Source organism: Schistocerca gregaria, chromosome 3, assembly GCF_023897955.1.
Source record: "Schistocerca gregaria isolate iqSchGreg1 chromosome 3, iqSchGreg1.2, whole genome shotgun sequence".
Classification (NCBI taxonomy): Eukaryota; Metazoa; Arthropoda; class Insecta; order Orthoptera; family Acrididae; genus Schistocerca; species Schistocerca gregaria.
This window is the reverse complement of record NC_064922.1, coordinates 314710025-314733407: the sequence shown is the minus strand read 5'-3', so window position 1 is coordinate 314733407 and position 23383 is coordinate 314710025. Positions and strand designations below refer to the sequence as shown.

Below are 23383 nucleotides of genomic sequence, written 5' to 3'. Positions count from 1 at the left end.
GTGTATACGAGTAAATGAACGTGCCTGCGCTGTCAGGACACTAACTAGAGTGGTTAGCTACATTCACCTCCCTGGCAGTGTCTTGCAGTCCTCCAAGCCTCTTGACTATGGGTATGTGGCTCGATAACAAGTGAATAGACGCCGCATCTCTCTCGCCGTCAGGTGTAGCCGCGAATCATACTTAACGCAGCTTTGTGCACGCGTCAGCGTAGCGTCAGTCGAGCAAAGTCGGGACAAGTCGCATAAGAGGAGCAACAAAAACTCACGTTTCCGGTACCGGGAATCGAACCCGGGCCTCCTGGGTGAGAGCCAGGTATCCTAGCCACTAGACTACACCGGATTACGACGCCAGTGCTCTTCCTGCGAACGCAGCAACCAGCCACGATTAACTGACGACAACTGTAAGAAATACACTCTTTCACGTTATAGAACGGCATCCTCTGGACGCATTTCATGGAGACGAACGCCAGCAGTGACGAGAGCAAAAGGCGCCTACAAATCCTGTCGTTGCTCCACGTACTGTTCTACGACAATTCACGAAGCAGACGCTCACGCCTTGTTGTGCTGTTTCCTTTGCGGGCAATGGGTGCAGCTGTCTTCGACGCAGGAAACATTACACGTTTAGCAGCTGTGGGGTTGGAACCCACACCTCCGAAGTGACTGGTGCCTAAAACCAGCGCCTTAGACCGCTCGGCCACTCTACCTACACAACACGCGCGACACAGGAGCTGCGTCCTAGCCCACGACAACACACAGCAACGGCACAAAAATGAGACGTCAAAATTGGCAACGGTGGGATTCGAACCCACGCCTCCGAAGAGACTGGTGCCTAAAACCAGCGCCTTAGACCGCTCGGCCACGTTACCGTTATAGCGCCGACGACAATACGTTTCCTTTGTACTACAAAGATCACTTCGAAATGGAAATATCTCGGCAATCGCTGTAACATGTATTTCCTCTGCTCTCCCATTGGAAGCGTCTCTTTAGGCCATCCACAACAAGAAAATGCCGTGCCCGCCGTGTGGTAGCGGCGCCACTTGTCTGAAGCTGTCGTAGTTAAGGCGACAGCATCAAGAGACGTTTTCGTGCCGTGACCAGGTTTCGAACGCACGCGTCCGAAGAGACTGGTGCCTAAAACAAGCGCCTTAGATCGCTCGGCCACGCTACCTGCGCTACCTTCGGCCCCAGTGTTCCTAGCATTTGTAGAAACGGTGCACGCCACAGCTTCCTGCTCCGCTGTTCATCCAATCCGTCGCACCTCAAACAACTGCCCTTTTCGACTACAGAGAGCAGCGGACGTCTGCGCCTCACGGCCGCCGGCATTACGTGTTGGCGATGAAGTGGTAGTACAAACTGCGGACTGCGGAACACGAGTGAAAAATCAAGAAAGCACTGTGATTTCGAGTACTCGTGCACTATCGTCACTGCAACGGTAGCAAGGCAAAACTTTCAAAATTGCCGTGACCAGGATTCGAACCTGGGTTATTGCGGCCACAACGCAATGTCCTAACCACTAGACGATCACGGCCACGCACTCGCCCACGGAGGCAGCTGGCTGGAGTGCAAGTGGCGATACACAGCAAAGCCTAGGCCAAGGTGGACGCCACAGCAGTGTCAGACACGGTCTCCATCACGTGTATACGAGTAAATGAACGTGCCTGCGCTGTCAGGACACTAACTAGAGTGGTTAGCTACATTCACCTCCCTGGCAGTGTCTTGCAGTCCTCCAAGCCTCTTGACTATGGGTATGTGGCTCGATAACAAGTGAATAGACGCCGCATCTCTCTCGCCGTCAGGTGTAGCCGCGAATCATACTTAACGCAGCTTTGTGCACGCGTCAGCGTAGCGTCAGTCGAGCAAAGTCGGGACAAGTCGCATAAGAGGAGCAACAAAAACTCACGTTTCCGGTACCGGGAATCGAACCCGGGCCTCCTGGGTGAGAGCCAGGTATCCTAGCCACTAGACTACACCGGATTACGACGCCAGTGCTCTTCCTGCGAACGCAGCAACCAGCCACGATTAACTGACGACAACTGTAAGAAATACACTCTTTCACGTTATAGAACGGCATCCTCTGGACGCATTTCATGGAGACGAACGCCAGCAGTGACGAGAGCAAAAGGCGCCTACAAATCCTGTCGTTGCTCCACGTACTGTTCTACGACAATTCACGAAGCAGACGCTCACGCCTTGTTGTGCTGTTTCCTTTGCGGGCAATGGGTGCAGCTGTCTTCGACGCAGGAAACATTACACGTTTAGCAGCTGTGGGGTTGGAACCCACGCCTCCGAAGTGACTGGTGCCTAAAACCAGCGCCTTAGACCGCTCGGCCACTCTACCTACACAACACGCGCGACACAGGAGCTGCGTCCTAGCCCACGACAACACACAGCAACGGCACAAAAATGAGACGTCAAAATTGGCAACGGTGGGATTCGAACCCACGCCTCCGAAAAGACTGGTGCCTAAAACCAGCGCCTTAGACCGCTCGGCCACGTTACCGTTATAGCGCCGACGACAATACGTTTCCTTTGTACTACAAAGATCACTTCGAAATGGAAATATCTCGGCAATCGCTGTAACATGTATTTCCTCTGCTCTCCCATTGGAAGCGTCTCTTTAGGCCATCCACAACAAGAAAATGCCGTGCCCGCCGTGTGGTAGCGGCGCCACTTGTCTGAAGCTGTCGTAGTTAAGGCGACAGCATCAAGAGACGTTTTCGTGCCGTGACCAGGTTTCGAACGCACGCGTCCGAAGAGACTGGTGCCTAAAACAAGCGCCTTAGATCGCTCGGCCACGCTACCTGCGCTACCTTCGGCCCCAGTGTTCCTAGCATTTGTAGAAACGGTGCACGCCACAGCTTCCTGCTCCGCTGTTCATCCAATCCGTCGCACCTCAAACAACTGCCCTTTTCGACTACAGAGAGCAGCGGACGTCTGCGCCTCACGGCCGCCGGCATTACGTGTTGGCGATGAAGTGGTAGTACAAACTGCGGACTGCGGAACACGAGTGAAAAATCAAGAAAGCACTGTGATTTCGAGTACTCGTGCACTATCGTCACTGCAACGGTAGCAAGGCAAAACTTTCAAAATTGCCGTGACCAGGATTCGAACCTGGGTTATTGCGGCCACAACGCAATGTCCTAACCACTAGACGATCACGGCCACGCACGCGCCCACGGAGGCAGCTGGCTGGAGTGCAAGTGGCGATACACAGCAAAGCCTAGGCCAAGGTGGACGCCACAGCAGTGTCAGACACGGTCTCCATCACGTGTATACGAGTAAATGAACGTGCCTGCGCTGTCAGAACACTAACTAGAGTGGTTAGCTACATTCACCTCCCTGGCAGTGTCTTGCAGTCCTCCAAGCCTCTTGACTATGGGTATGTGGCTCGATAACAAGTGAATAGACGCCGCATCTCTCTCGCCGTCAGGTGTAGCCGCGAATCATACTTAACGCAGCTTTGTGCACGCGTCAGCGTAGCGTCAGTCGAGCAAAGTCGGGACAAGTCGCATAAGAGGAGCAACAAAAACTCACGTTTCCGGTACCGGGAATCGAACCCGGGCCTCCTGGGTGAGAGCCAGGTATCCTAGCCACTAGACTACACCGGATTACGACGCCAGTGCTCTTCCTGCGAACGCAGCAACCAGCCACGATTAACTGACGACAACTGTAAGAAATACACTCTTTCACGTTATAGAACGGCATCCTCTGGACGCATTTCATGGAGACGAACGCCAGCAGTGACGAGAGCAAAAGGCGCCTACAAATCCTGTCGTTGCTCCACGTACTGTTCTACGACAATTCACGAAGCAGACGCTTACGCCTTGTTGTGCTGTTTCCTTTGCGGGCAATGGGTGCAGCTGTCTTCGACGCAGGAAACATTACACGTTTAGCAGCTGTGGGGTTGGAACCCACGCCTCCGAAGTGACTGGTGCCTAAAACCAGCGCCTTAGACCGCTCGGCCACTCTACCTACACAACACGCGCGACACAGGAGCTGCGTCCTAGCCCACGACAACACACAGCAACGGCACAAAAATGAGACGTCAAAATTGGCAACGGTGGGATTCGAACCCACGCCTCCGAAGAGACTGGTGCCTAAAACCAGCGCCTTAGACCGCTCGGCCACGTTACCGTTATAGCGCCGACGACAATACGTTTCCTTTGTACTACAAAGATCACTTCGAAATGGAAATATCTCGGCAATCGCTGTAACATGTATTTCCTCTGCTCTCCCATTGGAAGCGTCTCTTTAGGCCATCCACAACAAGAAAATGCCGTGCCCGCCGTGTGGTAGCGGCGCCACTTGTCTGAAGCTGTCGTAGTTAAGGCGACAGCATCAAGAGACGTTTTCGTGCCGTGACCAGGTTTCGAACGCACGCGTCCGAAGAGACTGGTGCCTAAAACAAGCGCCTTAGATCGCTCGGCCACGCTACCTGCGCTACCTTCGGCCCCAGTGTTCCTAGCATTTGTAGAAACGGTGCACGCCACAGCTTCCTGCTCCGCTGTTCATCCAATCCGTCGCACCTCAAACAACTGCCCTTTTCGACTACAGAGAGCAGCGGACGTCTGCGCCTCACGGCCGCCGGCATTACGTGTTGGCGATGAAGTGGTAGTACAAACTGCGGACTGCGGAACACGAGTGAAAAATCAAGAAAGCACTGTGATTTCGAGTACTCGTGCACTATCGTCACTGCAACGGTAGCAAGGCAAAACTTTCAAAATTGCCGTGACCAGGATTCGAACCTGGGTTATTGCGGCCACAACGCAATGTCCTAACCACTAGACGATCACGGCCACGCACGCGCCCACGGAGGCAGCTGGCTGGAGTGCAAGTGGCGATACACAGCAAAGCCTAGGCCAAGGTGGACGCCACAGCAGTGTCAGACACGGTCTCCATCACGTGTATACGAGTAAATGAACGTGCCTGCGCTGTCAGAACACTAACTAGAGTGGTTAGCTACATTCACCTCCCTGGCAGTGTCTTGCAGTCCTCCAAGCCTCTTGACTATGGGTATGTGGCTCGATAACAAGTGAATAGACGCCGCATCTCTCTCGCCGTCAGGTGTAGCCGCGAATCATACTTAACGCAGCTTTGTGCACGCGTCAGCGTAGCGTCAGTCGAGCAAAGTCGGGACAAGTCGCATAAGAGGAGCAACAAAAACTCACGTTTCCGATACCGGGAATCGAACCCGGGCCTCCTGGGTGAGAGCCAGGTATCCTAGCCACTAGACTACACCGGATTACGACGCCAGTGCTCTTCCTGCGAACGCAGCAACCAGCCACGATTAACTGACGACAACTGTAAGAAATACACTCTTTCACGTTATAGAACGGCATCCTCTGGACGCATTTCATGGAGACGAACGCCAGCAGTGACGAGAGCAAAAGGCGCCTACAAATAATGTCGTTGCTCCACGTACTGTTCTACGACAATTCACGAAGCAAACGCTCACGCCTTGTTGTGCTGTTTCCTTTGCGGGCAATGGGTGCAGCTGTCTTCGACGCAGGAAACATTACACGTTTAGCAGCTGTGGGGTTGGAACCCACGCCTCCGAAGTGACTGGTGCCTAAAACCAGCGCCTTAGACCGCTCGGCCACTCTACCTACACAACACGCGCGACACAGGAGCTGCGTCCTAGCCCACGACAACACACAGCAACGGCACAAAAATGAGACGTCAAAATTGGCAACGGTGGGATTCGAACCCACGCCTCCGAAGAGACTGGTGCCTAAAACCAGCGCCTTAGACCGCTCGGCCACGTTACCGTTATAGCGCCGACGACAATACGTTTCCTTTGTACTACAAAGATCACTTCGAAATGGAAATATCTCGGCAATCGCTGTAACATGTATTTCCTCTGCTCTCCCATTGGAAGCGTCTCTTTAGGCCATCCACAACAAGAAAATGCCGTGCCCGCCGTGTGGTAGCGGCGCCACTTGTCTGAAGCTGTCGTAGTTAAGGCGACAGCATCAAGAGACGTTTTCGTGCCGTGACCAGGTTTCGAACGCACGCGTCCGAAGAGACTGGTGCCTAAAACAAGCGCCTTAGATCGCTCGGCCACGCTACCTGCGCTACCTTCGGCCCCAGTGTTCCTAGCATTTGTAGAAACGGTGCACGCCACAGCTTCCTGCTCCGCTGTTCATCCAATCCGTCGCACCTCAAACAACTGCCCTTTTCGACTACAGAGAGCAGCGGACGTCTGCGCCTCACGGCCGCCGGCATTACGTGTTGGCGATGAAGTGGTAGTACAAACTGCGGACTGCGGAACACGAGTGAAAAATCAAGAAAGCACTGTGATTTCGAGTACTCGTGCACTATCGTCACTGCAACGGTAGCAAGGCAAAACTTTCAAAATTGCCGTGACCAGGATTCGAACCTGGGTTATTGCGGCCACAACGCAATGTCCTAACCACTAGACGATCACGGCCACGCACGCGCCCACGGAGGCAGCTGGCTGGAGTGCAAGTGGCGATACACAGCAAAGCCTAGGCCAAGGTGGACGCCACAGCAGTGTCAGACACGGTCTCCATCACGTGTATACGAGTAAATGAACGTGCCTGCGCTGTCAGGACACTAACTAGAGTGGTTAGCTACATTCACCTCCCTGGCAGTGTCTTGCAGTCCTCCAAGCCTCTTGACTATGGGTATGTGGCTCGATAACAAGTGAATAGACGCCGCATCTCTCTCGCCGTCAGGTGTAGCCGCGAATCATACTTAACGCAGCTTTGTGCACGCGTCAGCGTAGCGTCAGTCGAGCAAAGTCGGGACAAGTCGCATAAGAGGAGCAACAAAAACTCACGTTTCCGGTACCGGGAATCGAACCCGGGCCTCCTGGGTGAGAGCCAGGTATCCTAGCCACTAGACTACACCGGATTACGACGCCAGTGCTCTTCCTGCGAACGCAGCAACCAGCCACGATTAACTGACGACAACTGTAAGAAATACACTCTTTCACGTTATAGAACGGCATCCTCTGGACGCATTTCATGGAGACGAACGCCAGCAGTGACGAGAGCAAAAGGCGCCTACAAATCCTGTCGTTGCTCCACGTACTGTTCTACGACAATTCACGAAGCAGACGCTCACGCCTTGTTGTGCTGTTTCCTTTGCGGGCAATGGGTGCAGCTGTCTTCGACGCAGGAAACATTACACGTTTAGCAGCTGTGGGGTTGGAACCCACGCCTCCGAAGTGACTGGTGCCTAAAACCAGCGCCTTAGACCGCTCGGCCACTCTACCTACACAACACGCGCGACACAGGAGCTGCGTCCTAGCCCACGACAACACACAGCAACGGCACAAAAATGAGACGTCAAAATTGGCAACGGTGGGATTCGAACCCACGCCTCCGAAGAGACTGGTGCCTAAAAGCAGCGCCTTAGACCGCTCGGCCACGTTACCGTTATAGCGCCGACGACAATACGTTTCCTTTGTACTACAAAGATCACTTCGAAATGGAAATATCTCGGCAATCGCTGTAACATGTATTTCCTCTGCTCTCCCATTGGAAGCGTCTCTTTAGGCCATCCACAACAAGAAAATGCCGTGCCCGCCGTGTGGTAGCGGCGCCACTTGTCTGAAGCTGTCGTAGTTAAGGCGACAGCATCAAGAGACGTTTTCGTGCCGTGACCAGGTTTCGAACGCACGCGTCCGAAGAGACTGGTGCCTAAAACAAGCGCCTTAGATCGCTCGGCCACGCTACCTGCGCTACCTTCGGCCCCAGTGTTCCTAGCATTTGTAGAAACGGTGCACGCCACAGCTTCCTGCTCCGCTGTTCATCCAATCCGTCGCACCTCAAACAACTGCCCTTTTCGACTACAGAGAGCAGCGGACGTCTGCGCCTCACGGCCGCCGGCATTACGTGTTGGCGATGAAGTGGTAGTACAAACTGCGGACTGCGGAACACGAGTGAAAAATCAAGAAAGCACTGTGATTTCGAGTACTCGTGCACTATCGTCACTGCAACGGTAGCAAGGCAAAACTTTCAAAATTGCCGTGACCAGGATTCGAACCTGGGTTATTGCGGCCACAACGCAATGTCCTAACCACTAGACGATCACGGCCACGCACTCGCCCACGGAGGCAGCTGGCTGGAGTGCAAGTGGCGATACACAGCAAAGCCTAGGCCAAGGTGGACGCCACAGCAGTGTCAGACACGGTCTCCATCACGTGTATACGAGTAAATGAACGTGCCTGCGCTGTCAGGACACTAACTAGAGTGGTTAGCTACATTCACCTCCCTGGCAGTGTCTTGCAGTCCTCCAAGCCTCTTGACTATGGGTATGTGGCTCGATAACAAGTGAATAGACGCCGCATCTCTCTCGCCGTCAGGTGTAGCCGCGAATCATACTTAACGCAGCTTTGTGCACGCGTCAGCGTAGCGTCAGTCGAGCAAAGTCGGGACAAGTCGCATAAGAGGAGCAACAAAAACTCACGTTTCCGGTACCGGGAATCGAACCCGGGCCTCCTGGGTGAGAGCCAGGTATCCTAGCCACTAGACTACACCGGATTACGACGCCAGTGCTCTTCCTGCGAACGCAGCAACCAGCCACGATTAACTGACGACAACTGTAAGAAATACACTCTTTCACGTTATAGAACGGCATCCTCTGGACGCATTTCATGGAGACGAACGCCAGCAGTGACGAGAGCAAAAGGCGCCTACAAATCCTGTCGTTGCTCCACGTACTGTTCTACGACAATTCACGAAGCAGACGCTCACGCCTTGTTGTGCTGTTTCCTTTGCGGGCAATGGGTGCAGCTGTCTTCGACGCAGGAAACATTACACGTTTAGCAGCTGTGGGGTTGGAACCCACGCCTCCGAAGTGACTGGTGCCTAAAACCAGCGCCTTAGACCGCTCGGCCACTCTACCTACACAACACGCGCGACACAGGAGCTGCGTCCTAGCCCACGACAACACACAGCAACGGCACAAAAATGAGACGTCAAAATTGGCAACGGTGGGATTCGAACCCACGCCTCCGAAGAGACTGGTGCCTAAAACCAGCGCCTTAGACCGCTCGGCCACGTTACCGTTATAGCGCCGACGACAATACGTTTCCTTTGTACTACAAAGATCACTTCGAAATGGAAATATCTCGGCAATCGCTGTAACATGTATTTCCTCTGCTCTCCCATTGGAAGCGTCTCTTTAGGCCATCCACAACAAGAAAATGCCGTGCCCGCCGTGTGGTAGCGGCGCCACTTGTCTGAAGCTGTCGTAGTTAAGGCGACAGCATCAAGAGACGTTTTCGTGCCGTGACCAGGTTTCGAACGCACGCGTCCGAAGAGACTGGTGCCTAAAACAAGCGCCTTAGATCGCTCGGCCACGCTACCTGCGCTACCTTCGGCCCCAGTGTTCCTAGCATTTGTAGAAACGGTGCACGCCACAGCTTCCTGCTCCGCTGTTCATCCAATCCGTCGCACCTCAAACAACTGCCCTTTTCGACTACAGAGAGCAGCGGACGTCTGCGCCTCACGGCCGCCGGCATTACGTGTTGGCGATGAAGTGGTAGTACAAACTGCGGACTGCGGAACACGAGTGAAAAATCAAGAAAGCACTGTGATTTCGAGTACTCGTGCACTATCGTCACTGCAACGGTAGCAAGGCAAAACTTTCAAAATTGCCGTGACCAGGATTCGAACCTGGGTTATTGCGGCCACAACGCAATGTCCTAACCACTAGACGATCACGGCCACGCACTCGCCCACGGAGGCAGCTGGCTGGAGTGCAAGTGGCGATACACAGCAAAGCCTAGGCCAAGGTGGACGCCACAGCAGTGTCAGACACGGTCTCCATCACGTGTATACGAGTAAATGAACGTGCCTGCGCTGTCAGGACACTAACTAGAGTGGTTAGCTACATTCACCTCCCTGGCAGTGTCTTGCAGTCCTCCAAGCCTCTTGACTATGGGTATGTGGCTCGATAACAAGTGAATAGACGCCGCATCTCTCTCGCCGTCAGGTGTAGCCGCGAATCATACTTAACGCAGCTTTGTGCACGCGTCAGCGTAGCGTCAGTCGAGCAAAGTCGGGACAAGTCGCATAAGAGGAGCAACAAAAACTCACGTTTCCGGTACCGGGAATCGAACCCGGGCCTCCTGGGTGAGAGCCAGGTATCCTAGCCACTAGACTACACCGGATTACGACGCCAGTGCTCTTCCTGCGAACGCAGCAACCAGCCACGATTAACTGACGACAACTGTAAGAAATACACTCTTTCACGTTATAGAACGGCATCCTCTGGACGCATTTCATGGAGACGAACGCCAGCAGTGACGAGAGCAAAAGGCGCCTACAAATCCTGTCGTTGCTCCACGTACTGTTCTACGACAATTCACGAAGCAGACGCTCACGCCTTGTTGTGCTGTTTCCTTTGCGGGCAATGGGTGCAGCTGTCTTCGACGCAGGAAACATTACACGTTTAGCAGCTGTGGGGTTGGAACCCACGCCTCCGAAGTGACTGGTGCCTAAAACCAGCGCCTTAGACCGCTCGGCCACTCTACCTACACAACACGCGCGACACAGGAGCTGCGTCCTAGCCCACGACAACACACAGCAACGGCACAAAAATGAGACGTCAAAATTGGCAACGGTGGGATTCGAACCCACGCCTCCGAAGAGACTGGTGCCTAAAACCAGCGCCTTAGACCGCTCGGCCACGTTACCGTTATAGCGCCGACGACAATACGTTTCCTTTGCACTACAAAGATCACTTCGAAATGGAAATATCTCGGCAATCGCTGTAACATGTATTTCCTCTGCTCTCCCATTGGAAGCGTCTCTTTAGGCCATCCACAACAAGAAAATGCCGTGCCCGCCGTGTGGTAGCGGCGCCACTTGTCTGAAGCTGTCGTAGTTAAGGCGACAGCATCAAGAGACGTTTTCGTGCCGTGACCAGGTTTCGAACGCACGCGTCCGAAGAGACTGGTGCCTAAAACAAGCGCCTTAGATCGCTCGGCCACGCTACCTGCGCTACCTTCGGCCCCAGTGTTCCTAGCATTTGTAGAAACGGTGCACGCCACAGCTTCCTGCTCCGCTGTTCATCCAATCCGTCGCACCTCAAACAACTGCCCTTTTCGACTACAGAGAGCAGCGGACGTCTGCGCCTCACGGCCGCCGGCATTACGTGTTGGCGATGAAGTGGTAGTACAAACTGCGGACTGCGGAACACGAGTGAAAAATCAAGAAAGCACTGTGATTTCGAGTACTCGTGCACTATCGTCACTGCAACGGTAGCAAGGCAAAACTTTCAAAATTGCCGTGACCAGGATTCGAACCTGGGTTATTGCGGCCACAACGCAATGTCCTAACCACTAGACGATCACGGCCACGCACGCGCCCACGGAGGCAGCTGGCTGGAGTGCAAGTGGCGATACACAGCAAAGCCTAGGCCAAGGTGGACGCCACAGCAGTGTCAGACACGGTCTCCATCACGTGTATACGAGTAAATGAACGTGCCTGCGCTGTCAGGACACTAACTAGAGTGGTTAGCTACATTCACCTCCCTGGCAGTGTCTTGCAGTCCTCCAAGCCTCTTGACTATGGGTATGTGGCTCGATAACAAGTGAATAGACGCCGCATCTCTCTCGCCGTCAGGTGTAGCCGCGAATCATACTTAACGCAGCTTTGTGCACGCGTCAGCGTAGCGTCAGTCGAGCAAAGTCGGGACAAGTCGCATAAGAGGAGCAACAAAAACTCACGTTTCCGGTACCGGGAATCGAACCCGGGCCTCCTGGGTGAGAGCCAGGTATCCTAGCCACTAGACTACACCGGATTACGACGCCAGTGCTCTTCCTGCGAACGCAGCAACCAGCCACGATTAACTGACGACAACTGTAAGAAATACACTCTTTCACGTTATAGAACGGCATCCTCTGGACGCATTTCATGGAGACGAACGCCAGCAGTGACGAGAGCAAAAGGCGCCTACAAATCCTGTCGTTGCTCCACGTACTGTTCTACGACAATTCACGAAGCAGACGCTCACGCCTTGTTGTGCTGTTTCCTTTGCGGGCAATGGGTGCAGCTGTCTTCGACGCAGGAAACATTACACGTTTAGCAGCTGTGGGGTTGGAACCCACGCCTCCGAAGTGACTGGTGCCTAAAACCAGCGCCTTAGACCGCTCGGCCACTCTACCTACACAACACGCGCGACACAGGAGCTGCGTCCTAGCCCACGACAACACACAGCAACGGCACAAAAATGAGACGTCAAAATTGGCAACGGTGGGATTCGAACCCACGCCTCCGAAGAGACTGGTGCCTAAAACCAGCGCCTTAGACCGCTCGGCCACGTTACCGTTATAGCGCCGACGACAATACGTTTCCTTTGTACTACAAAGATCACTTCGAAATGGAAATATCTCGGCAATCGCTGTAACATGTATTTCCTCTGCTCTCCCATTGGAAGCGTCTCTTTAGGCCATCCACAACAAGAAAATGCCGTGCCCGCCGTGTGGTAGCGGCGCCACTTGTCTGAAGCTGTCGTAGTTAAGGCGACAGCATCAAGAGACGTTTTCGTGCCGTGACCAGGTTTCGAACGCACGCGTCCGAAGAGACTGGTGCCTAAAACAAGCGCCTTAGATCGCTCGGCCACGCTACCTGCGCTACCTTCGGCCCCAGTGTTCCTAGCATTTGTAGAAACGGTGCACGCCACAGCTTCCTGCTCCGCTGTTCATCCAATCCGTCGCACCTCAAACAACTGCCCTTTTCGACTACAGAGAGCAGCGGACGTCTGCGCCTCACGGCCGCCGGCATTACGTGTTGGCGATGAAGTGGTAGTACAAACTGCGGACTGCGGAACACGAGTGAAAAATCAAGAAAGCACTGTGATTTCGAGTACTCGTGCACTATCGTCACTGCAACGGTAGCAAGGCAAAACTTTCAAAATTGCCGTGACCAGGATTCGAACCTGGGTTATTGCGGCCACAACGCAATGTCCTAACCACTAGACGATCACGGCCACGCACGCGCCCACGGAGGCAGCTGGCTGGAGTGCAAGTGGCGATACACAGCAAAGCCTAGGCCAAGGTGGACGCCACAGCAGTGTCAGACACGGTCTCCATCACGTGTATACGAGTAAATGAACGTGCCTGCGCTGTCAGGACACTAACTAGAGTGGTTAGCTACATTCACCTCCCTGGCAGTGTCTTGCAGTCCTCCAAGCCTCTTGACTATGGGTATGTGGCTCGATAACAAGTGAATAGACGCCGCATCTCTCTCGCCGTCAGGTGTAGCCGCGAATCATACTTAACGCAGCTTTGTGCACGCGTCAGCGTAGCGTCAGTCGAGCAAAGTCGGGACAAGTCGCATAAGAGGAGCAACAAAAACTCACGTTTCCGGTACCGGGAATCGAACCCGGGCCTCCTGGGTGAGAGCCAGGTATCCTAGCCACTAGACTACACCGGATTACGACGCCAGTGCTCTTCCTGCGAACGCAGCAACCAGCCACGATTAACTGACGACAACTGTAAGAAATACACTCTTTCACGTTATAGAACGGCATCCTCTGGACGCATTTCATGGAGACGAACGCCAGCAGTGACGAGAGCAAAAGGCGCCTACAAATCCTGTCGTTGCTCCACGTACTGTTCTACGACAATTCACGAAGCAGACGCTCACGCCTTGTTGTGCTGTTTCCTTTGCGGGCAATGGGTGCAGCTGTCTTCGACGCAGGAAACATTACACGTTTAGCAGCTGTGGGGTTGGAACCCACGCCTCCGAAGTGACTGGTGCCTAAAACCAGCGCCTTAGACCGCTCGGCCACTCTACCTACACAACACGCGCGACACAGGAGCTGCGTCCTAGCCCACGACAACACACAGCAACGGCACAAAAATGAGACGTCAAAATTGGCAACGGTGGGATTCGAACCCACGCCTCCGAAGAGACTGGTGCCTAAAACCAGCGCCTTAGACCGCTCGGCCACGTTACCGTTATAGCGCCGACGACAATACGTTTCCTTTGTACTACAAAGATCACTTCGAAATGGAAATATCTCGGCAATCGCTGTAACATGTATTTCCTCTGCTCTCCCATTGGAAGCGTCTCTTTAGGCCATCCACAACAAGAAAATGCCGTGCCCGCCGTGTGGTAGCGGCGCCACTTGTCTGAAGCTGTCGTAGTTAAGGCGACAGCATCAAGAGACGTTTTCGTGCCGTGACCAGGTTTCGAACGCACGCGTCCGAAGAGACTGGTGCCTAAAACAAGCGCCTTAGATCGCTCGGCCACGCTACCTGCGCTACCTTCGGCCCCAGTGTTCCTAGCATTTGTAGAAACGGTGCACGCCACAGCTTCCTGCTCCGCTGTTCATCCAATCCGTCGCACCTCAAACAACTGCCCTTTTCGACTACAGAGAGCAGCGGACGTCTGCGCCTCACGGCCGCCGGCATTACGTGTTGGCGATGAAGTGGTAGTACAAACTGCGGACTGCGGAACACGAGTGAAAAATCAAGAAAGCACTGTGATTTCGAGTACTCGTGCACTATCGTCACTGCAACGGTAGCAAGGCAAAACTTTCAAAATTGCCGTGACCAGGATTCGAACCTGGGTTATTGCGGCCACAACGCAATGTCCTAACCACTAGACGATCACGGCCACGCACGCGCCCACGGAGGCAGCTGGCTGGAGTGCAAGTGGCGATACACAGCAAAGCCTAGGCCAAGGTGGACGCCACAGCAGTGTCAGACACGGTCTCCATCACGTGTATACGAGTAAATGAACGTGCCTGCGCTGTCAGGACACTAACTAGAGTGGTTAGCTACATTCACCTCCCTGGCAGTGTCTTGCAGTCCTCCAAGCCTCTTGACTATGGGTATGTGGCTCGATAACAAGTGAATAGACGCCGCATCTCTCTCGCCGTCAGGTGTAGCCGCGAATCATACTTAACGCAGCTTTGTGCACGCGTCAGCGTAGCGTCAGTCGAGCAAAGTCGGGACAAGTCGCATAAGAGGAGCAACAAAAACTCACGTTTCCGGTACCGGGAATCGAACCCGGGCCTCCTGGGTGAGAGCCAGGTATCCTAGCCACTAGACTACACCGGATTACGACGCCAGTGCTCTTCCTGCGAACGCAGCAACCAGCCACGATTAACTGACGACAACTGTAAGAAATACACTCTTTCACGTTATAGAACGGCATCCTCTGGACGCATTTCATGGAGACGAACGCCAGCAGTGACGAGAGCAAAAGGCGCCTACAAATCCTGTCGTTGCTCCACGTACTGTTCTACGACAATTCACGAAGCAGACGCTCACGCCTTGTTGTGCTGTTTCCTTTGCGGGCAATGGGTGCAGCTGTCTTCGACGCAGGAAACATTACACGTTTAGCAGCTGTGGGGTTGGAACCCACGCCTCCGAAGTGACTGGTGCCTAAAACCAGCGCCTTAGACCGCTCGGCCACTCTACCTACACAACACGCGCGACACAGGAGCTGCGTCCTAGCCCACGACAACACACAGCAACGGCACAAAAATGAGACGTCAAAATTGGCAACGGTGGGATTCGAACCCACGCCTCCGAAGAGACTGGTGCCTAAAACCAGCGCCTTAGACCGCTCGGCCACGTTACCGTTACAGCGCCGACGACAATACGTTTCCTTTGTACTACAAAGATCACTTCGAAATGGAAATATCTCGGCAATCGCTGTAACATGTATTTCCTCTGCTCTCCCATTGGAAGCGTCTCTTTAGGCCATCCACAACAAGAAAATGCCGTGCCCGCCGTGTGGTAGCGGCGCCACTTGTCTGAAGCTGTCGTAGTTAAGGCGACAGCATCAAGAGACGTTTTCGTGCCGTGACCAGGTTTCGAACGCACGCGTCCGAAGAGACTGGTGCCTAAAACAAGCGCCTTAGATCGCTCGGCCACGCTACCTGCGCTACCTTCGGCCCCAGTGTTCCTAGCATTTGTAGAAACGGTGCACGCCACAGCTTCCTGCTCCGCTGTTCATCCAATCCGTCGCACCTCAAACAACTGCCCTTTTCGACTACAGAGAGCAGCGGACGTCTGCGCCTCACGGCCGCCGGCATTACGTGTTGGCGATGAAGTGGTAGTACAAACTGCGGACTGCGGAACACGAGTGAAAAATCAAGAAAGCACTGTGATTTCGAGTACTCGTGCACTATCGTCACTGCAACGGTAGCAAGGCAAAACTTTCAAAATTGCCGTGACCAGGATTCGAACCTGGGTTATTGCGGCCACAACGCAATGTCCTAACCACTAGACGATCACGGCCACGCACGCGCCCACGGAGGCAGCTGGCTGGAGTGCAAGTGGCGATACACAGCAAAGCCTAGGCCAAGGTGGACGCCACAGCAGTGTCAGACACGGTCTCCATCACGTGTATACGAGTAAATGAACGTGCCTGCGCTGTCAGGACACTAACTAGAGTGGTTAGCTACATTCACCTCCCTGGCAGTGTCTTGCAGTCCTCCAAGCCTCTTGACTATGGGTATGTGGCTCGATAACAAGTGAATAGACGCCGCATCTCTCTCGCCGTCAGGTGTAGCCGCGAATCATACTTAACGCAGCTTTGTGCACGCGTCAGCGTAGCGTCAGTCGAGCAAAGTCGGGACAAGTCGCATAAGAGGAGCAACAAAAACTCACGTTTCCGGTACCGGGAATCGAACCCGGGCCTCCTGGGTGAGAGCCAGGTATCCTAGCCACTAGACTACACCGGATTACGACGCCAGTGCTCTTCCTGCGAACGCAGCAACCAGCCACGATTAACTGACGACAACTGTAAGAAATACACTCTTTCACGTTATAGAACGGCATCCTCTGGACGCATTTCATGGAGACGAACGCCAGCAGTGACGAGAGCAAAAGGCGCCTACAAATCCTGTCGTTGCTCCACGTACTGTTCTACGACAATTCACGAAGCAGACGCTCACGCCTTGTTGTGCTGTTTCCTTTGCGGGCAATGGGTGCAGCTGTCTTCGACGCAGGAAACATTACACGTTTAGCAGCTGTGGGGTTGGAACCCACGCCTCCGAAGTGACTGGTGCCTAAAACCAGCGCCTTAGACCGCTCGGCCACTCTACCTACACAACACGCGCGACACAGGAGCTGCGTCCTAGCCCACGACAACACACAGCAACGGCACAAAAATGAGACGTCAAAATTGGCAACGGTGGGATTCGAACCCACGCCTCCGAAGAGACTGGTGCCTAAAACCAGCGCCTTAGACCGCTCGGCCACGTTACCGTTATAGCGCCGACGACAATACGTTTCCTTTGTACTACAAAGATCACTTCGAAATGGAAATATCTCGGCAATCGCTGTAACATGTATTTCCTCTGCTCTCCCATTGGAAGCGTCTCTTTAGGCCATCCACAACAAGAAAATGCCGTGCCCGCCGTGTGGTAGCGGCGCCACTTGTCTGAAGCTGTCGTAGTTAAGGCGACAGCATCAAGAGACGTTTTCGTGCCGTGACCAGGTTTCGAACGCACGCGTCCGAAGAGACTGGTGCCTAAAACAAGCGCCTTAGATCGCTCGGCCACGCTACCTGCGCTACCTTCGGCCCCAGTGTTCCTAGCATTTGTAGAAACGGTGCACGCCACAGCTTCCTGCTCCGCTGTTCATCCAATCCGTCGCACCTCAAACAACTGCCCTTTTCGACTACAGAGAGCAGCGGACGTCTGCGCCTCACGGCCGCCGGCATTACGTGTTGGCGATGAAGTGGTAGTACAAACTGCGGACTGCGGAACACGAGTGAAAAATCAAGAAAGCACTGTGATTTCGAGTACTCGTGCACTATCGTCACTGCAACGGTAGCAAGGCAAAACTTTCAAAATTGCCGTGACCAGGATTCGAACCTGGGTTATTGCGGCCACAACGCAATGTCCTAACCACTAGACGATCACGGCCACGCACGCGCCCACGGAGGCAGCTGGCTGGAGTGCAAGTGGCGATACACAGCAAAGCCTAGGCCAAGGTGGACGCCACAGCAGTGTCAGACACGGTCTCCATCACGTGTATACGAGTAAATGAACGTGCCTGCGCTGTCAGGACACTAACTAGAGTGGTTAGCTACATTCACCTCCCTGGCAGTGTCTTGCAGTCCTCCAAGCCTCTTGACTATGGGTATGTGGCTCGATAACAAGTGAATAGACGCCGCATCTCTCTCGCCGTCAGGTGTAGCCGCGAATCATACTTAACGCAGCTTTGTGCACGCGTCAGCGTAGCGTCAGTCGAGCAAAGTCGGGACAAGTCGCATAAGAGGAGCAACAAAAACTCACGTTTCCGGTACCGGGAATCGAACCCGGGCCTCCTGGGTGAGAGCCAGGTATCCTAGCCACTAGACTACACCGGATTACGACGCCAGTGCTCTTCCTGCGAACGCAGCAACCAGCCACGATTAACTGACGACAACTGTAAGAAATACACTCTTTCACGTTATAGAACGGCATCCTCTGGACGCATTTCATGGAGACGAACGCCAGCAGTGACGAGAGCAAAAGGCGCCTACAAATCCTGTCGTTGCTCCACGTACTGTTCTACGACAATTCACGAAGCAGACGCTCACGCCTTGTTGTGCTGTTTCCTTTGCGGGCAATGGGTGCAGCTGTCTTCGACGCAGGAAACATTACACGTTTAGCAGCTGTGGGGTTGGAACCCACGCCTCCGAAGTGACTGGTGCCTAAAACCAGCGCCTTAGACCGCTCGGCCACTCTACCTACACAACACGCGCGACACAGGAGCTGCGTCCTAGCCCACGACAACACACAGCAACGGCACAAAAATGAGACGTCAAAATTGGCAACGGTGGGATTCGAACCCACGCCTCCGAAGAGACTGGTGCCTAAAACCAGCGCCTTAGACCGCTCGGCCACGTTACCGTTATAGCGCCGACGACAATACGTTTCCTTTGTACTACAAAGATCACTTCGAAATGGAAATATCTCGGCAATCGCTGTAACATGTATTTCCTCTGCTCTCCCATTGGAAGCGTCTCTTTAGGCCATCCACAACAAGAAAATGCCGTGCCCGCCGTGTGGTAGCGGCGCCACTTGTCTGAAGCTGTCGTAGTTAAGGCGACAGCATCAAGAGACGTTTTCGTGCCGTGACCAGGTTTCGAACGCACGCGTCCGAAGAGACTGGTGCCTAAAACAAGCGCCTTAGATCGCTCGGCCACGCTACCTGCGCTACCTTCGGCCCCAGTGTTCCTAGCATTTGTAGAAACGGTGCACGCCACAGCTTCCTGCTCCGCTGTTCATCCAATCCGTCGCACCTCAAACAACTGCCCTTTTCGACTACAGAGAGCAGCGGACGTCTGCGCCTCACGGCCGCCGGCATTACGTGTTGGCGATGAAGTGGTAGTACAAACTGCGGACTGCGGAACACGAGTGAAAAATCAAGAAAGCACTGTGATTTCGAGTACTCGTGCACTATCGTCACTGCAACGGTAGCAAGGCAAAACTTTCAAAATTGCCGTGACCAGGATTCGAACCTGGGTTATTGCGGCCACAACGCAATGTCCTAACCACTAGACGATCACGGCCACGCACGCGCCCACGGAGGCAGCTGGCTGGAGTGCAAGTGGCGATACACAGCAAAGCCTAGGCCAAGGTGGACGCCACAGCAGTGTCAGACACGGTCTCCATCACGTGTATACGAGTAAATGAACGTGCCTGCGCTGTCAGGACACTAACTAGAGTGGTTAGCTACATTCACCTCCCTGGCAGTGTCTTGCAGTCCTCCAAGCCTCTTGACTATGGGTATGTGGCTCGATAACAAGTGAATAGACGCCGCATCTCTCTCGCCGTCAGGTGTAGCCGCGAATCATACTTAACGCAGCTTTGTGCACGCGTCAGCGTAGCGTCAGTCGAGCAAAGTCGGGACAAGTCGCATAAGAGGAGCAACAAAAACTCACGTTTCCGGTACCGGGAATCGAACCCGGGCCTCCTGGGTGAGAGCCAGGTATCCTAGCCACTAGACTACACCGGATTACGACGCCAGTGCTCTTCCTGCGAACGCAGCAACCAGCCACGATTAACTGACGACAACTGTAAGAAATACACTCTTTCACGTTATAGAACGGCATCCTCTGGACGCATTTCATGGAGACGAACGCCAGCAGTGACGAGAGCAAAAGGCGCCTACAAATCCTGTCGTTGCTCCACGTACTGTTCTACGACAATTCACGAAGCAGACGCTCACGCCTTGTTGTGCTGTTTCCTTTGCGGGCAATGGGTGCAGCTGTCTTCGACGCAGGAAACATTACACGTTTAGCAGCTGTGGGGTTGGAACCCACGCCTCCGAAGTGACTGGTGCCTAAAACCAGCGCCTTAGACCGCTCGGCCACTCTACCTACACAACACGCGCGACACAGGAGCTGCGTCCTAGCCCACGACAACACACAGCAACGGCACAAAAATGAGACGTCAAAATTGGCAACGGTGGGATTCGAACCCACGCCTCCGAAGAGACTGGTGCCTAAAACCAGCGCCTTAGACCGCTCGGCCACGTTACCGTTATAGCGCCGACGACAATACGTTTCCTTTGTACTACAAAGATCACTTCGAAATGGAAATATCTCGGCAATCGCTGTAACATGTATTTCCTCTGCTCTCCCATTGGAAGCGTCTCTTTAGGCCATCCACAACAAGAAAATGCCGTGCCCGCCGTGTGGTAGCGGCGCCACTTGTCTGAAGCTGTCGTAGTTAAGGCGACAGCATCAAGAGACGTTTTCGTGCCGTGACCAGGTTTCGAACGCACGCGTCCGAAGAGACTGGTGCCTAAAACAAGCGCCTTAGATCGCTCGGCCACGCTACCTGCGCTACCTTCGGCCCCAGTGTTCCTAGCATTTGTAGAAACGGTGCACGCCACAGCTTCCTGCTCCGCTGTTCATCCAATCCGTCGCACCTCAAACAACTGCCCTTTTCGACTACAGAGAGCAGCGGACGTCTGCGCCTCACGGCCGCCGGCATTACGTGTTGGCGATGAAGTGGTAGTACAAACTGCGGACTGCGGAACACGAGTGAAAAATCAAGAAAGCACTGTGATTTCGAGTACTCGTGCACTATCGTCACTGCAACGGTAGCAAGGCAAAACTTTCAAAATTGCCGTGACCAGGATTCGAACCTGGGTTATTGCGGCCACAACGCAATGTCCTAACCACTAGACGATCACGGCCACGCACGCGCCCACGGAGGCAGCTGGCTGGAGTGCAAGTGGCGATACACAGCAAAGCCTAGGCCAAGGTGGACGCCACAGCAGTGTCAGACACGGTCTCCATCACGTGTATACGAGTAAATGAACGTGCCTGCGCTGTCAGGACACTAACTAGAGTGGTTAGCTACATTCACCTCCCTGGCAGTGTCTTGCAGTCCTCCAAGCCTCTTGACTATGGGTATGTGGCTCGATAACAAGTGAATAGACGCCGCATCTCTCTCGCCGTCAGGTGTAGCCGCGAATCATACTTAACGCAGCTTTGTGCACGCGTCAGCGTAGCGTCAGTCGAGCAAAGTCGGGACAAGTCGCATAAGAGGAGCAACAAAAACTCACGTTTCCGGTACCGGGAATCGAACCCGGGCCTCCTGGGTGAGAGCCAGGTATCCTAGCCACTAGACTACACCGGATTACGACGCCAGTGCTCTTCCTGCGAACGCAGCAACCAGCCACGATTAACTGACGACAACTGTAAGAAATACACTCTTTCACGTTATAGAACGGCATCCTCTGGACGCATTTCATGGAGACGAACGCCAGCAGTGACGAGAGCAAAAGGCGCCTACAAATCCTGTCGTTGCTCCACGTACTGTTCTACGACAATTCACGAAGCAGACGCTCACGCCTTGTTGTGCTGTTTCCTTTGCGGGCAATGGGTGCAGCTGTCTTCGACGCAGGAAACATTACACGTTTAGCAGCTGTGGGGTTGGAACCCACGCCTCCGAAGTGACTGGTGCCTAAAACCAGCGCCTTAGACCGCTCGGCCACTCTACCTACACAACACGCGCGACACAGGAGCTGCGTCCTAGCCCACGACAACACACAGCAACGGCACAAAAATGAGACGTCAAAATTGGCAACGGTGGGATTCGAACCCACGCCTCCGAAGAGACTGGTGCCTAAAACCAGCGCCTTAGACCGCTCGGCCACGTTACCGTTATAGCGCCGACGACAATACGTTTCCTTTGTACTACAAAGATCACTTCGAAATGGAAATATCTCGGCAATCGCTGTAACATGTATTTCCTCTGCTCTCCCATTGGAAGCGTCTCTTTAGGCCATCCACAACAAGAAAATGCCGTGCCCGCCGTGTGGTAGCGGCGCCACTTGTCTGAAGCTGTCGTAGTTAAGGCGACAGCATCAAGAGACGTTTTCGTGCCGTGACCAGGTTTCGAACGCACGCGTCCGAAGAGACTGGTGCCTAAAACAAGCGCCTTAGATCGCTCGGCCACGCTACCTGCGCTACCTTCGGCCCCAGTGTTCCTAGCATTTGTAGAAACGGTGCACGCCACAGCTTCCTGCTCCGCTGTTCATCCAATCCGTCGCACCTCAAACAACTGCCCTTTTCGACTACAGAGAGCAGCGGACGTCTGCGCCTCACGGCCGCCGGCATTACGTGTTGGCGATGAAGTGGTAGTACAAACTGCGGACTGCGGAACACGAGTGAAAAATCAAGAAAGCACTGTGATTTCGAGTACTCGTGCACTATCGTCACTGCAACGGTAGCAAGGCAAAACTTTCAAAATTGCCGTGACCAGGATTCGAACCTGGGTTATTGCGGCCACAACGCAATGTCCTAACCACTAGACGATCACGGCCACGCACGCGCCCACGGAGGCAGCTGGCTGGAGTGCAAGTGGCGATACACAGCAAAGCCTAGGCCAAGGTGGACGCCACAGCAGTGTCAGACACGGTCTCCATCACGTGTATACGAGTAAATGAACGTGCCTGCGCTGTCAGGACACTAACTAGAGTGGTTAGCTACATTCACCTCCCTGGCAGTGTCTTGCAGTCCTCCAAGCCTCTTGACTATGGGTATGTGGCTCGATAACAAGTGAATAGACGCCGCATCTCTCTCGCCGTCAGGTGTAGCCGCGAATCATACTTAACGCAGCTTTGTGCACGCGTCAGCGTAGCGTCAGTCGAGCAAAGTCGGGACAAGTCGCATAAGAGGAGCAACAAAAACTCACGTTTCCGGTACCGGGAATCGAACCCGGGCCTCCTGGGTGAGAGCCAGGTATCCTAGCCACTAGACTACACCGGATTACGACGCCAGTGCTCTTCCTGCGAACGCAGCAACCAGCCACGATTAACTGACGACAACTGTAAGAAATACACTCTTTCACGTTATAGAACGGCATCCTCTGGACGCATTTCATGGAGACGAACGCCAGCAGTGACGAGAGCAAAAGGCGCCTACAAATCCTGTCG

At 54.0% G+C, this 23383-nt stretch overlaps 43 non-coding genes across 43 annotated transcripts; all 43 read right to left on the bottom strand.

The window, feature by feature from the left end:
• Positions 1 to 268: 268 nt before the first annotated feature.
• Positions 269 to 340, bottom strand: Trnae-cuc (transfer RNA glutamic acid (anticodon CUC)). The gene has a single exon. It is a non-coding gene; the product is annotated as a tRNA-Glu (tRNA).
• A 444-nt stretch (positions 341 to 784) lies between these two features.
• On the bottom strand, positions 785 to 866 carry Trnal-uag (transfer RNA leucine (anticodon UAG)). Its single transcript has one exon. It is a non-coding gene; the product is annotated as a tRNA-Leu (tRNA).
• Positions 867 to 1456: 590 nt separating this feature from the next.
• Trnah-gug (transfer RNA histidin (anticodon GUG)) lies at positions 1457 to 1528 on the bottom strand. Its single transcript has one exon. It is a non-coding gene; the product is annotated as a tRNA-His (tRNA).
• Positions 1529 to 1902: 374 nt separating this feature from the next.
• On the bottom strand, positions 1903 to 1974 carry Trnae-cuc (transfer RNA glutamic acid (anticodon CUC)). Its single transcript has one exon. It is a non-coding gene; the product is annotated as a tRNA-Glu (tRNA).
• Positions 1975 to 2418: 444 nt separating this feature from the next.
• On the bottom strand, positions 2419 to 2500 carry Trnal-uag (transfer RNA leucine (anticodon UAG)). Its single transcript has one exon. It is a non-coding gene; the product is annotated as a tRNA-Leu (tRNA).
• Positions 2501 to 3090: 590 nt separating this feature from the next.
• On the bottom strand, positions 3091 to 3162 carry Trnah-gug (transfer RNA histidin (anticodon GUG)). The gene has a single exon. It is a non-coding gene; the product is annotated as a tRNA-His (tRNA).
• Positions 3163 to 3536: 374 nt separating this feature from the next.
• On the bottom strand, positions 3537 to 3608 carry Trnae-cuc (transfer RNA glutamic acid (anticodon CUC)). Its single transcript has one exon. It is a non-coding gene; the product is annotated as a tRNA-Glu (tRNA).
• Positions 3609 to 4052: 444 nt separating this feature from the next.
• On the bottom strand, positions 4053 to 4134 carry Trnal-uag (transfer RNA leucine (anticodon UAG)). Its single transcript has one exon. It is a non-coding gene; the product is annotated as a tRNA-Leu (tRNA).
• A 590-nt stretch (positions 4135 to 4724) lies between these two features.
• Trnah-gug (transfer RNA histidin (anticodon GUG)) lies at positions 4725 to 4796 on the bottom strand. The gene has a single exon. It is a non-coding gene; the product is annotated as a tRNA-His (tRNA).
• A 374-nt stretch (positions 4797 to 5170) lies between these two features.
• Positions 5171 to 5242, bottom strand: Trnae-cuc (transfer RNA glutamic acid (anticodon CUC)). Its single transcript has one exon. It is a non-coding gene; the product is annotated as a tRNA-Glu (tRNA).
• Positions 5243 to 5686: 444 nt separating this feature from the next.
• On the bottom strand, positions 5687 to 5768 carry Trnal-uag (transfer RNA leucine (anticodon UAG)). Its single transcript has one exon. It is a non-coding gene; the product is annotated as a tRNA-Leu (tRNA).
• Positions 5769 to 6358: 590 nt separating this feature from the next.
• Positions 6359 to 6430, bottom strand: Trnah-gug (transfer RNA histidin (anticodon GUG)). Its single transcript has one exon. It is a non-coding gene; the product is annotated as a tRNA-His (tRNA).
• Positions 6431 to 6804: 374 nt separating this feature from the next.
• On the bottom strand, positions 6805 to 6876 carry Trnae-cuc (transfer RNA glutamic acid (anticodon CUC)). Its single transcript has one exon. It is a non-coding gene; the product is annotated as a tRNA-Glu (tRNA).
• A 444-nt stretch (positions 6877 to 7320) lies between these two features.
• Positions 7321 to 7402, bottom strand: Trnal-uag (transfer RNA leucine (anticodon UAG)). The gene has a single exon. It is a non-coding gene; the product is annotated as a tRNA-Leu (tRNA).
• A 590-nt stretch (positions 7403 to 7992) lies between these two features.
• Trnah-gug (transfer RNA histidin (anticodon GUG)) lies at positions 7993 to 8064 on the bottom strand. The gene has a single exon. It is a non-coding gene; the product is annotated as a tRNA-His (tRNA).
• Positions 8065 to 8438: 374 nt separating this feature from the next.
• On the bottom strand, positions 8439 to 8510 carry Trnae-cuc (transfer RNA glutamic acid (anticodon CUC)). Its single transcript has one exon. It is a non-coding gene; the product is annotated as a tRNA-Glu (tRNA).
• Positions 8511 to 8954: 444 nt separating this feature from the next.
• Positions 8955 to 9036, bottom strand: Trnal-uag (transfer RNA leucine (anticodon UAG)). The gene has a single exon. It is a non-coding gene; the product is annotated as a tRNA-Leu (tRNA).
• Positions 9037 to 9626: 590 nt separating this feature from the next.
• Trnah-gug (transfer RNA histidin (anticodon GUG)) lies at positions 9627 to 9698 on the bottom strand. The gene has a single exon. It is a non-coding gene; the product is annotated as a tRNA-His (tRNA).
• Positions 9699 to 10072: 374 nt separating this feature from the next.
• On the bottom strand, positions 10073 to 10144 carry Trnae-cuc (transfer RNA glutamic acid (anticodon CUC)). The gene has a single exon. It is a non-coding gene; the product is annotated as a tRNA-Glu (tRNA).
• A 444-nt stretch (positions 10145 to 10588) lies between these two features.
• Positions 10589 to 10670, bottom strand: Trnal-uag (transfer RNA leucine (anticodon UAG)). Its single transcript has one exon. It is a non-coding gene; the product is annotated as a tRNA-Leu (tRNA).
• Positions 10671 to 11260: 590 nt separating this feature from the next.
• Positions 11261 to 11332, bottom strand: Trnah-gug (transfer RNA histidin (anticodon GUG)). The gene has a single exon. It is a non-coding gene; the product is annotated as a tRNA-His (tRNA).
• A 374-nt stretch (positions 11333 to 11706) lies between these two features.
• Positions 11707 to 11778, bottom strand: Trnae-cuc (transfer RNA glutamic acid (anticodon CUC)). The gene has a single exon. It is a non-coding gene; the product is annotated as a tRNA-Glu (tRNA).
• A 444-nt stretch (positions 11779 to 12222) lies between these two features.
• Trnal-uag (transfer RNA leucine (anticodon UAG)) lies at positions 12223 to 12304 on the bottom strand. Its single transcript has one exon. It is a non-coding gene; the product is annotated as a tRNA-Leu (tRNA).
• A 590-nt stretch (positions 12305 to 12894) lies between these two features.
• On the bottom strand, positions 12895 to 12966 carry Trnah-gug (transfer RNA histidin (anticodon GUG)). Its single transcript has one exon. It is a non-coding gene; the product is annotated as a tRNA-His (tRNA).
• A 374-nt stretch (positions 12967 to 13340) lies between these two features.
• Trnae-cuc (transfer RNA glutamic acid (anticodon CUC)) lies at positions 13341 to 13412 on the bottom strand. Its single transcript has one exon. It is a non-coding gene; the product is annotated as a tRNA-Glu (tRNA).
• A 444-nt stretch (positions 13413 to 13856) lies between these two features.
• On the bottom strand, positions 13857 to 13938 carry Trnal-uag (transfer RNA leucine (anticodon UAG)). The gene has a single exon. It is a non-coding gene; the product is annotated as a tRNA-Leu (tRNA).
• Positions 13939 to 14528: 590 nt separating this feature from the next.
• Trnah-gug (transfer RNA histidin (anticodon GUG)) lies at positions 14529 to 14600 on the bottom strand. The gene has a single exon. It is a non-coding gene; the product is annotated as a tRNA-His (tRNA).
• A 374-nt stretch (positions 14601 to 14974) lies between these two features.
• Positions 14975 to 15046, bottom strand: Trnae-cuc (transfer RNA glutamic acid (anticodon CUC)). The gene has a single exon. It is a non-coding gene; the product is annotated as a tRNA-Glu (tRNA).
• A 444-nt stretch (positions 15047 to 15490) lies between these two features.
• Positions 15491 to 15572, bottom strand: Trnal-uag (transfer RNA leucine (anticodon UAG)). The gene has a single exon. It is a non-coding gene; the product is annotated as a tRNA-Leu (tRNA).
• A 590-nt stretch (positions 15573 to 16162) lies between these two features.
• Positions 16163 to 16234, bottom strand: Trnah-gug (transfer RNA histidin (anticodon GUG)). Its single transcript has one exon. It is a non-coding gene; the product is annotated as a tRNA-His (tRNA).
• A 374-nt stretch (positions 16235 to 16608) lies between these two features.
• Positions 16609 to 16680, bottom strand: Trnae-cuc (transfer RNA glutamic acid (anticodon CUC)). The gene has a single exon. It is a non-coding gene; the product is annotated as a tRNA-Glu (tRNA).
• A 444-nt stretch (positions 16681 to 17124) lies between these two features.
• Positions 17125 to 17206, bottom strand: Trnal-uag (transfer RNA leucine (anticodon UAG)). The gene has a single exon. It is a non-coding gene; the product is annotated as a tRNA-Leu (tRNA).
• Positions 17207 to 17796: 590 nt separating this feature from the next.
• On the bottom strand, positions 17797 to 17868 carry Trnah-gug (transfer RNA histidin (anticodon GUG)). The gene has a single exon. It is a non-coding gene; the product is annotated as a tRNA-His (tRNA).
• Positions 17869 to 18242: 374 nt separating this feature from the next.
• Positions 18243 to 18314, bottom strand: Trnae-cuc (transfer RNA glutamic acid (anticodon CUC)). The gene has a single exon. It is a non-coding gene; the product is annotated as a tRNA-Glu (tRNA).
• A 444-nt stretch (positions 18315 to 18758) lies between these two features.
• Trnal-uag (transfer RNA leucine (anticodon UAG)) lies at positions 18759 to 18840 on the bottom strand. Its single transcript has one exon. It is a non-coding gene; the product is annotated as a tRNA-Leu (tRNA).
• A 590-nt stretch (positions 18841 to 19430) lies between these two features.
• On the bottom strand, positions 19431 to 19502 carry Trnah-gug (transfer RNA histidin (anticodon GUG)). Its single transcript has one exon. It is a non-coding gene; the product is annotated as a tRNA-His (tRNA).
• Positions 19503 to 19876: 374 nt separating this feature from the next.
• Positions 19877 to 19948, bottom strand: Trnae-cuc (transfer RNA glutamic acid (anticodon CUC)). The gene has a single exon. It is a non-coding gene; the product is annotated as a tRNA-Glu (tRNA).
• Positions 19949 to 20392: 444 nt separating this feature from the next.
• Positions 20393 to 20474, bottom strand: Trnal-uag (transfer RNA leucine (anticodon UAG)). Its single transcript has one exon. It is a non-coding gene; the product is annotated as a tRNA-Leu (tRNA).
• A 590-nt stretch (positions 20475 to 21064) lies between these two features.
• Trnah-gug (transfer RNA histidin (anticodon GUG)) lies at positions 21065 to 21136 on the bottom strand. Its single transcript has one exon. It is a non-coding gene; the product is annotated as a tRNA-His (tRNA).
• Positions 21137 to 21510: 374 nt separating this feature from the next.
• On the bottom strand, positions 21511 to 21582 carry Trnae-cuc (transfer RNA glutamic acid (anticodon CUC)). The gene has a single exon. It is a non-coding gene; the product is annotated as a tRNA-Glu (tRNA).
• Positions 21583 to 22026: 444 nt separating this feature from the next.
• Positions 22027 to 22108, bottom strand: Trnal-uag (transfer RNA leucine (anticodon UAG)). Its single transcript has one exon. It is a non-coding gene; the product is annotated as a tRNA-Leu (tRNA).
• Positions 22109 to 22698: 590 nt separating this feature from the next.
• Trnah-gug (transfer RNA histidin (anticodon GUG)) lies at positions 22699 to 22770 on the bottom strand. Its single transcript has one exon. It is a non-coding gene; the product is annotated as a tRNA-His (tRNA).
• Positions 22771 to 23144: 374 nt separating this feature from the next.
• On the bottom strand, positions 23145 to 23216 carry Trnae-cuc (transfer RNA glutamic acid (anticodon CUC)). Its single transcript has one exon. It is a non-coding gene; the product is annotated as a tRNA-Glu (tRNA).
• Positions 23217 to 23383: the final 167 nt, after the last annotated feature.